Below are 11872 nucleotides of genomic sequence, written 5' to 3' on the forward strand. Positions count from 1 at the left end.
AACCCTAATTCCCCTTTCCTTGGGTATGGACCAAACTTAGTAACCCTTTTCTAATGAAGAGAATAAAGCAAAAGTGACAGAGTGACTTCAGAGACTAGGACATAATAGGTGTGATGGCTTTCTGCATTCTCTTCTCTCTCTTTCTCTCTCTCTCTCTCTCTCTCTCTCTCTCTCCTCGATTACTTGCTCTGAGGGAAGTCAGTTGCCATGTCATGAGGAGAGACCCATGTGGTGAGAAACTGAGGCCTTCAGCCAACAGCCAGCAATGAACGGAGGCATCCTGCTAATAACCATGTGAATGAACTTGGAGGTTAACCTTCCACCCCAGCCTTCAGAAGATTGTAGCTCCTTCTCATCTGATCTGTAACCTCCTAAGAGACCCTGAGCTGGAATCACCAAGCTAAGCCACTTCCAAAATTCATGACATATAGAAACTATGAAATAATAAACATTTATTATTTTAAGGCCCTAAATATTGTTATAATTTGTTACACATCAATAGATGATTAATACAAATGCTTTTCATTTAAAATATACATGTATATGTTTGTAATTTGGATACTTATGAAACATATTAATATACTTTCTCTTTTCCATTTTCATGCATATGATATTTTCCTTAGTTGGCCTGAAACATCCATTTGCCTGAGGGTGGTATGTGGAGGATTGTTAAAGGAAGAATTACTAAAGAAAGTGTTAAAAACCAGCTTCTGACATCCGAAATAGGATTTTTTGATCAAAATAGTTATTTAGAAAGAAAAAAAAAGGTGAGAGAAAAGAGATTTTCCATAATTTCTTTAACTACCATTGACATATCAAGTGTTAAACCTGATCAATAGACTAGATCATGGAATTTCTTTCTTAGTACTACAGTGAGATGACTTTGTCCACCTTTGGTGACTAGACCACTGAGCCTGCTGTCCCAGGACAGAACAAGGATATGATGTTGGAGAAGTGGGATGGTTGGGCCTTCTTCCTATTCCAATGGATTGTAGGAAGAAGTTGAAGTTAGGAAAGCCAATAGGTGAGGTGTTTTCTTAATTCAAGGAGTAAGTTCCAGAGAGGGAAGGTGTGTGAGATTGGTTGAGGGGAAAGCTAAGTCCAGAGGACTTCTCTATTTCCCATTTGGGATTCCAGAAGGAAATCACTGTTTAAGGTGAGCCAGCAGCACGATGGGCCAAAAGGAAGAAGGAGAGCAAAGTAGAGTAGAGAATAAAAGAGGGCCCAATTTAAGCTTCCATTAGATTCCATGTAGTGGGAAAGGGACTCAGATCTTCCTGCATCTCCAGTACATGGTTCAGTTGAGAAATAACAAGTCTGCCATGAGGTGACCTCACAGCATATGTGGAAATGAAGACACTGAACAGAGGATGTGGCAGAGACTCAAAGATGTCTGTAGTGCCGATAAGAACCATGGTGGGCCTGAGTCAGCTGAGGCACACCACCAGATCCTGGCCACGTGGAGAAAATGACCATCCTATGAAATACTCCAGCTATAGACTCGAGCAATACATAAGAGAGAGGAACCAGACATAGTACCTGTGAGACCCCAGTGGACACCAGTCCAGGAGCAGCTCACTCCAGCCACTCGACTACAGAAACTGACAACTAAGAATGTTGGATAGAATATAAATAATATCAAATATTAAAATTATTTAAAAATAAAAATTATTTAAAAATACATTAAAAATATCCAAACACTAATGAAATGGATAAAGTCTAAGGTACACTGAATTCCAAAGCCACTACCGCCCTAAGGGCATTTGCTAATCCAACCAATTTGAGTTTCTACTTTTCTAAAGAGCAAAGTATAAAAGTAAAGTACCAGTAGAACTGGGGATTTAAAGGCTACATTTCCCCAAAATCTCTACCCACGGGAGACTGCTGAACAATACAATGGAGAAACAATTTCATCCTTGAAAATGAGTAATCATTTGCTGGTGTTATAGTTATAACCAATTGGCAATCAAAAAAAATTCACACCATAAGCTTAATTTAAATTGGTGCCATCCTAATGAAGCCCCTAGGGATTAAAAGTGACAAATTCAAATCCACTTTGAGAAGTCATCTTCCTCCTAGGAGTCAAATAGCAGTATAAAGTTAAACACAACTAAACACACATAAAGAAATAAGGACTATGTATGAGAGCTAGAAGAAACCATAGTAGTAGAAAAAAGCCTTCAGACACCAGAATTATCATACATAGATTAAAAAACAATTATGACTACTATTATTAAAGATATAAAAGACAAGCTTAAAAATATATTCAAGATACTAGAAACAATAAAAAGTGACCAAGAATTTTTTAAAGAACCAAATAAAACTTCTAAAAATGGGAATCACAATTACTGAAATTAAAATCAAAATAAAAACCAGTGGTTTTACAGCATAATGACGTAAATGAAAAAGCGAATTAGAGAATAGGAAGTTTAGGTCACAAGATTTTCAGAATGAAGCACAGAGATTCAAAGAATGAAAGAGATTAAGATTCATGGAAGAGAGAGTGAGAAAGTCTAATATACATTTAATTAGAATTCTAGAAGGAAAGGAAATGACATAGCAGAGATAATATCTGAAGAAATAATGGCCTATACTTTTCCAATGAATAGTATTAATTCACACATTCAACAAGCCAAACAAATCCTAAGCAACAAGAGAGAGAAAGAAAAAGAAAAAGAGAAAGAGAAGGGAAGGGGGAAGAGGAGAGAAAGAGGAGAGGGAGGTGGGAAGGAGAAGGAGAACTAACTAGCAAACATTATACCCAGATTTATTATGATAAAACTAATTAACACCAAAGAAAAAGAGATTGGGGCAAGGTGTGAGTGGAGATTATTGTCAAATGAACAAACTGGACATAATTAAGCATTTTGATCATAGTGAATGAAATAAAGACATAGTGCATGCATTGAATTTGGGTCTAGGAATGCTCAAAAATTTTCCATATAAATTAGCGGTAATTGCATCTTTGTTTTATACTATTTCAGTTTATGAAAGTTTTCATAGGAATGCACTAATTTCGAATAGCAGGGAAACCTGTATATACATACAATGAAATATTATTGAGCCAGAAAAAAGGATAAAGTTCTAATATAGGCCACAGCATGGATGAACTTTGAAAACATATGCTAAGTGAAATAAGCCAGACACAAAATGACAAATATTATACAATTTCATTTATATAAAATGTCTAGAATAAGCAAGTTCATAGAGACAGAAAGTACATTATCAGTGGCTAGGAGGAGGGGAACATGGGGAATTTTTGCTTAATGTTTACTGAGTTTTTATTTGGTGTGATGGAAAAGTTTTGGAACTACATCGTGGTAATAGTTGCACAACATTGTGAATGTAATTAATGCCACCAAATTGTACACTTAAAAATGGATAAAATCATAAACTTTATGTTCTGTATATATTACCACAATAAAAAATTACTAAGATAAAGATAATCACTTCTTAACAATATGATCTCAATTCACCAGGAAAATATATAATTTATATGCACCTAATAACATAGCCTGAAACTATGTGAGAGAAAATCAAGACTATGAGAAGAAATAGACAAATCTACTCTTATATGGGAAATTTAAAAATACATCTATTAATGATAAAATAAGACAAGAAAAATCACTTATAGATGATTCAAACAATGATGATTGAAACAATTTTATTTTGACTTGAGATTATATACATTATACTCAATAAGTGCAGAACTATGAACTCTACTAGTCTTTTAAGGAATAAAGTATTCTAATATCACATAAACATAAAATAAAAGAGGGAACAACTCCCAAACTCATAGTAAGATACTAAAACTCATCATGGACACTATGACAAAATACAATTACAAACTAATTTGACCTTTGGACATTAATTGAAAAATCAGAAACAAAATATTAGCCAACTGAATTTAGCAATACAAAAGGATAATACATATAACCAAGTTAGATTTATCCCAGGAATACAAAATTCGTTAAACATTCAAAAATGAATCAATGTGATTTGCCATATTAATAAAGGCAAAAAATATATGACCACCTCAATATATTCAGAAGAAACAAATGGTAAAAACAAAACACAACAAAACAAAATAAACCAAATAGATTCTTAATGTTAAAATTCAGCAAACCTGAAGTAAAAGGGAAATTTAACCCACTTAAATGGCATCTATGAAAAATCTGCAGCAAATATCTTGCTGAATAGTGAAACACTGGAAGCCTTCCCTTTGAAATTAGGAAAAATAAAAAGATGCCTACTATCATCTATTCAGTATTATCACTGGTAGTTTCTTATAGGTTAGTCACAATGTAGAATCTGAAACCACATTAGTCAACTACGTATGTATTCTGTTACGTTAAAATTCATCCATTGGTCACTCTTTTACTTTGAATAAAACTTTTACCCATGCATGATTGTTTTTTAACATCATGCATTGGTCATCTAAAAAAATATTGATTCACTGAGTTATGTAGATTTTCCAAATGTTAGCATATTTCCTTATATAATATAAAAAAATCTCACATTTGTTAGTATCACCACCGATTTCATCAGAAAAAAATCAATTTTTACTGCTTCACTAAAGCTATTCTTAAGTAAAACTGGCATTTTTAAAAAAGTGATGTTTCAGGATACAGTTACTACCACTATAGTTTGGTAGTGGTAGTAACTGTATCCTGTAACTGCACAAATCACTGTCTTGATTTGTGCTAAGCTTCCAGCAGTTTTCCCCACCATTGCTTTTGCTCCATCAATGTGTACGTTAACACAATGAAAAAGGCAAATAACATACTATATTATTATAAAAAGTTTTGCCCTCACAAACCCCTGGAAAGATCAGGGATCTTTAAGTGTCTACAGATGACTCTTTGAGAACTGCTGCTCTAAGATACAAGCCTGGGAGTGAAGCTGCTGTTTCTGAAAGTACGTGTAATTGTATCTTTACCATACAGTGCCATACTCTTTTCCAAAGTGGTTATACTAATTTATATCCCCATCGACACCTATGAGAATTTCCATCATTCCACATGATCATCAACACTTGGTATAGCACTGGTACTTGACTGTGGTTTTCTGTTGCATTTCTTTCATTACTGATGAGGGAACAAAGTGGGACAAATCTTCGTACATTTATTGGCTTCTTTGATTTCTTCTTGTATGAGGTGCCTATTCAGATCTTCTGCCTATTTTCTATTGAGTTTTACAACTTTTTCATTTTGTGTCTTTCTTTCTTTCTTTCTTTCTTTCTTTCTTTCTTTCTTTCTTTCTTTCTTTCTTTCTTTCTTTCTTTCTTTCTTTCTTTCTTTCTTTCTGTCTTTCTTTCTTTATTTCAAGTCCTTTTTTGGTTATAGCTGCAACTAATATCTTCTCCTATTCTGTGGCTTGAGTTTTTACTCTCTTAGGTATCATTTCACAAACTGAAGTGAAATGATATTAATTAGACAAATTAATATAGTCTAATCTATCAAATTTTTATGGTTTTGCTTTCTATATTAAGAATTCTTTCTCTATCTCAAATAAAAAATTCTTCCATATATCTTCCTAAACTTTACAGTTTTTAAATTAAAAACAAATCATTTATGTCAACACGTAATGGGTTTATTATTGTTTCTTAAAAATAAATTAATAAATATTTTTAAATGTTCTCAGTTTTAATTTCTAATGTAGTAAATATTGATAAGTATCGCCCACATAAACAAAAGCTCTATGGGGTCCTCAGTAATTTTTGAGTATAAAGGTGTCTTGAAACCAAAAAGCTCTAGAACCACTGTCTTACAAAAATTCTTGCATTGCGCGCTAGAAGTAAGCACAAGAATTTCTTAGTAGCATTGTTCGGAATAGTCTGAAACTGTACACTTTATGATATAGATGCTATACACAACAACATGGATGAATCTAATGTAATATTGAGCAAAAGAAGCAAGGCACAAAAGAATGCTTTAGTATGATTCCATTTACATAAGTTCTATAATAGGCCAAATGAAACTGTAGATTTAAGGGATACTTATATAGCTGATAAAATATTTATTAGATGGTAAAATGCAGAAAAGCAATGAAATGATTGCCATAAAAGTCAGAACAAAGGTGACTTTAGCTGGGATGTGGAGTGGGGAGATTGTGCTTCTGGGGAGCCAGCAATGTTCTATATCTAGATCGTAGTATTGGTTATGTGGGTGTTCATTTTATAATTATTCCTTAAACTGTACATATTTCGCATTTTTCTATACATATTGCATATGCTTCATTTGAATTTCTACGAAATCATTATATTCTTCAAAGAAATTTCACACATTTAAAATAAATGTCATTTGATCTTACAACTAACCCTTTGTGGTTCCTGTAAAAAAGAAACCCTGTATATATATTAGTCAGTACCCCACTAGAAAAGAAATAAGTTATTTGTGCAAATTTTGTAATTTGAGGAGAGTTTAATAAAGGGAGTATTTACGAAAGTGTGGTCAGGGTGTAAGGAACCCAAAGGTGATAATAATATACCCTAGTATTAGTAACTTGGGAGTACCATAACCACACACAGGCTTGCAGGGGCGAGGAAAGAAAGCTGTTATTAGAACCAGGGGACAGAACTCTGAGAAGAGAGCGTCTTGACAGGAGCTATGACCCTCTACTGGAAACACACAGCCAGCTCAGAGTACAATGACTATGGAAAGGGCATAAAGTCTTTGACCTTACTCTTCACCCTTCCTTACTCTGATCTTCTGTCTGTGCTTCCTTTTGTTGAACCCAACTGGAAACCAGAAGGCAAGAGAACCCATTGATGCAATGCATTTAGGTCAACCTCCTAGGGGATGGAGAAAGAAGAAGCTTAGAGAGTAGATCTGGAATGATGAGAAACTGATGCAATGCATTTAGGTCAACTTCCTAGGGGATGGAGAAAGAAGCTTAGAGAGTAGATCTGGAATGATGAGAAATGGGCCATATGTTCACCTGAACCTAAAACGTTAGCCACCTTTGTTGTTTTTCTTTTAAAGTAGAGGTTGTGGGGAGAGGGAAAATGATTAAGTAATACAAAACATAGCTGGTACAATCCCTGCTTCTGTAGTAGGTCACAAAGCCTAAGTCGATATTCAAGGCTGCCTTCAAACTCCCATTTCTGTTATTATCTTCTATCAGCATATTGGCTAAATTTTTTAAAAACCCTCTCCTTGTGCTAGGCTGTAGGAATAAAGATGCTTTTGCCTGCTTTTCTAAATCATGTTTGGAGAAACCTAAACTTCATGCATGTGGGTGGGACATGAGGCATTGATAGTCTGGTCTTTATTAGGCAAATCCTAGGACCAGGCTTGGCTACTGGGCCAAGGAGTGCTAAGGGGTCGTCCATTGAATATCTGAGTTCTGAACATAGCTCTCCTTACCCTTTCCCCACCATGTAGAAGCAAGCCAGTTACTGCTAATAAGGATATATCACCCCTTGTCTGTATGTTGGTTCTATGGCCTGAGAAACCCCTAATGACCAGAGGGAAGTCAGCTTCCATTTCATTGGAACCACGTCTATTCTACTTTGTATTTTTCATACGAGGACACTAAAGCCAAGAGAATTTGAGATATTTGCCTGAGACTGCATAGTTAGCACAGGAGCTGAGACTAAAAGCTCAGCCTCCTGACTTTAAGACTAATTCGTTTCCCACATACTGGAGGAGTAAATCTGTGTCTTATCACTGTAACAGGTGGACATGAGAAAGAGCAGTAACATAATGTTAGACTGTGATAAAGGTGCCTCAAGAGAGGGAGAAACATAGTAGCAGATGTCCTCTAAATATTAAAGCATCATAGTGAATAATAAGACATTTGTCATCCTGCTGTCTCATTGTGCCAAGCTGCAGGATTGAAGATGTTTTTGCCCTGTATTTTTCCAAACCAGGGCCTTTTCCAAAACAATTCAGTGTAATGACTACTCGAGTGCATTTTAATGTTTGCTAATGAAGTTCCTTGGTATTAGTAGAAAATAATACTATTTTTCTTTTATAATGTCTCCTCTCTATCCCCCAAAGGAACTCACATTGCTTATTTTTTTTTTTTTTTTTTTTAATCACAGAGAAGTTCATACTAGGGGAGCAAAAGGGCTCTTTCTAAACCATAAAACATCATCAAAATGGATATTCCAATAAACCCATAGGGGTTCCACGAATCATGCTAGAGAAGTTTGTGACTGCATTTTAGGATTCCCATAGCTTTTCTGGGGCCATTAAACTGGTCAATAAGTGGTAAGTGATGAGGCATAAAGCTGGGTCAGAGGAGTGAGGTAAAAAAAAAGAACTGAGGAAATGAGAATGAGTTACCCAAAGTGGAAACTTAGTTTGTAAAGATTGGTGGCTCATTTCAGTGATTTGGAGATGGTAATCATGGTTTTATTGGTTTTGTTATCTTTTTAGTTTTAGATTTTTTTTTTTTAGGTGAGGCAACCCTTGGTCGACCTCACAGATTGCAAGGACCTTGTCAGTTTACAATCCCTTTTTTTTTTTTTTTAACACCTACAGCACCTGGTCTTCCTAGGTGGTCTCCCGTCCAAGTACTAACCAGGCCAGACCTTGCTTAGCTTCCAAGATCAGACAGGATCAGGCTTGTTAAGGGTAGCATGGCTGTAGACTAGTTTCTACATTTTAAGATAGAAGTCACCTGCTTTTTTGAGCTAAGTTAGAGGGAAAAATAACTTTGTCACAAAACTTTGTAAGAAAGGAGTGAAGTTTGGAAATTTATGGTTTACAAATGTACTTGATTATAAGCCCAGGGACAGGGTCTTGATTAACTTGGTCACCTTAGTCAATAGTGGGTTGAGATGCCTTGCTAAGAAGAAGAACCGATCTCATAAATTATTCCTGTGCTAAAACAATCTTTAGGGAAATTTAATATAGCATTTTATTTAAAGTTCTCAATGCTTTATATCAAAAGAGAAACTAACGGGGGGAGTGGAATGTGAAGTCCATTCTTAGCTGGTGGGGAAAGATGTTTTTGGATAGGAGAGCTCTTCACACATATCAGATCTTGTAAGTTCAGTAGATGCTTTTTTTCCTCATCAGAAGTGAAAAAGCAGTCAACATTTAAAAAATAATATGCATTATTTTTAAGTGAAGAGCACCGGTTAAGTTTCAGTTCAATGAGTTTTGACAATTGTGCACACCCATATAACTAGCGCCTAAGTTTCCAGAAAGTTCCTTCACCCTCTCGTCTCTTTCTAATCAAACACCCTTCCTTCCCACTGAGGCAACGACTTTTTCATTTCTATAGATTAGTTTTACCTGTTCTTGGACCTCATATAAATGGAGTTATACCATATATATTATTTTGGGTCTTTCATTCAACATTTTTCTAGATCCACTCGTGTTTCTGCATATATCAGTAGCTCATTCTTTTTATTGCTGAGTAGCATTCCTTTGTATGAATATATATCACAATTTGCTTATCCACTTCCTGTTGATGGACATTTGAGTTATTTTCCATTTTTAGCTATTACAAATACAATTGCTATGAGCATTCTTATACAAGACTTATTGAAGACATAGATTTTCATTTCTCTTGGGTATATACCTAGAAACAGAATTTCTAGTCACATGGTAACTCTAAGTTTAATTATTTGACAAACAGCCAGACTATTTTCCAAAACAGCTGCATCATTTTACATTCCCACCAGCAATGTGCTCGGTTTCCAATTTCCCCATATCCTTGCCAATATTTGTTATTATTCGTATTTTTTATGAAAGCCATCCTAAGGGGTGTAAAGTTGTATCTCATTGTGGTTTTGGTTTGCATTTCCCTAATGACTAATGATGTTGAGCATTTTTTCAAGAGCTTATTGGCCATTTGTACATCTTCTTTGGAGAAACATCTATTATCTTTGTCCATTCGGGCTGTCATAACAGAATACCACAGACTGCATGGTTTATAAACAAGAGAATTTATTTCTCATAGTTCTGCAAATTGGGAAGTTCAAGGTCAAAACGCTGCCAGATTTGGTGTCTGGTGAGAGTGTGCTTCCTGTTCATAAATGGCAGTCTTCTTGCTGTGTCCTCACATGGCAGAAGGGGCAAGGGAGCTCTATGGGGTCTTATTTTTTAAATCAAGGTACTAATACCATTCATTAGGGTTCTGCTCTCATGGCTTAATCACCTCTCAAAGCCCTCATCTTTTAATACCATCACGTTGGGGAGATAGGCTTTACATATGAATTTTCGGGGGACACAAATATTTAGTCTATAGCACCTATTCAAATCCTTTGCCCATTTTTAATTGGATTATGTCTTTTTATTGTTGAGTTCTGATCGATTTTTAAGGCCTCACAGATTTTGAAGTTTGTTGTATCAGATAAATCTCTTTTGATTGAAAGTAACAGAAAATATAACTTACACTAGCTTAAGTATAAATGGAATTTATTGCATCACAGAACTGAAAGTTCTTGGAGCATAGTTTTAGCTTCAAGAATGGCCTGATCCAGTGTGAAAAAATAAAAAATAAAAATGACACCAAGATCTGATTTCTCCCTAGTCATCTCCTGGCTCTGTTTTTTTCCTGTGTAAGCACCATTCTTGGATAGACTCTCCAATCATAGCAGCAAAATAGCTAAAGCAGTTCCAGTCCACATTCTCCCAGCTTCTAGTGAACTAGGTAGGAAAGAGCTCTTGCTTTTTTCCCCAACAGATTTGGCCAAAGACTAATTAGTTGGTCCTGACAGATTACATACCAATCCTAGTTGCAGCAGCTGGGAAATGGGTGCGCCGATTGACTTGGTAGTAATCATTCAGGCCCCATTCCTGAAGCCACAGTTAAAACCCACCCACAACTCACAAACCGCAAGTCGGAGTGGGAGAGTGGTTCTATAGAGAGAAATTAGAATATGTTTACCAAAAGAAGAGGAAAACAGATGTCAAGATTTCAAAATCTAGCAAATGTCTACTACAGTGCTTCCCAACCATGGTCTGACTAAAAGTTATCTAAGCAACTAAACCAGGAGGTTTAGCCACAGGGTAAAATATTATTATTATTGATATAGGCACATTGATAAAGTCAAGAGAACAGTTAGCCAGTAGGAAAATCATGAAAAAAAAATCACTAAATTTAGAGTCAGAAGACCTGGTTTGAATCCTACCTTTGCTATTAGCTAGCACTATGACCTTGAAAAAAATCACTTAACCTTCCAAACCAAATTTTACCAAGCCGTAAAAAAGGGATTACCTTAAAGTGTAATTTAGTCATCACTGGGTGGCTACAGAAATATAAATAGATGAAAGTATCTGGCACATAAAGGCTATTTACTCTAAAATCTTGGGTCAGAACCTTTTCCACTTTTCTCCAAGTGACCCTACCCTAGAGGTCACTTCCTTCCCAGCCAGTGTTTGCTTTCCTAATGGGCTTTTAGAGATTTCCCCAGAACATTTTTAGATCCATTGCCTTATTGAGCCCCAAACTGTAACCTCAGCTATATGTTTAGAGCATGGTTCTCTCAACTCTAAGAATAGTTTCTGGTTGGAATGTCACTGGAGCATGGTGAGTCAGACACAGGCAGTGGCCTTTGAACACAGTCTCGGGTGGAAGACAGAGATAATCACTTCAGTAAGAGGCCTAGAAAATGTCACTGATTCCCATGGTTTGAGTTCCAGGAGTGAAAATGAGTGCCAACTCCCCACGTCTCTCAGTGCATGCTATCCCTTCGGATTCTAGTTTGGTAACTAAGCAATGGGACCCTTAGTCTTCAGAACTTGGTTAAGGGTTTGGAACTGCTTCATTGGAAACCCCAGAATTTCTAGATAAGAAATGCTCGGAGGCAGCAATCTGGCTACAATGAGTATCTAGAAGAATTGTTTTTGAAACTGCATTTTTAATAAGTAAGTTTCACCCAGATTGTTCACTATTTGAGATGGCTTAAATT

At 35.8% G+C, this 11872-nt stretch overlaps 1 pseudogene; it reads right to left on the reverse strand.

The window, feature by feature from the left end:
- Positions 1-8480: 8480 nt before the first annotated feature.
- Positions 8481-8599, reverse strand: LOC112485953 (annotated as a pseudogene).
- Between the last annotated feature and the right edge of the window lie 3273 nt (positions 8600-11872).

This window comes from Pteropus alecto, unplaced genomic scaffold, assembly GCF_000325575.1.
Source record: "Pteropus alecto unplaced genomic scaffold, ASM32557v1 scaffold25, whole genome shotgun sequence".
Lineage (NCBI taxonomy): Eukaryota > Metazoa > Chordata > Mammalia > Chiroptera > Pteropodidae > Pteropus > Pteropus alecto.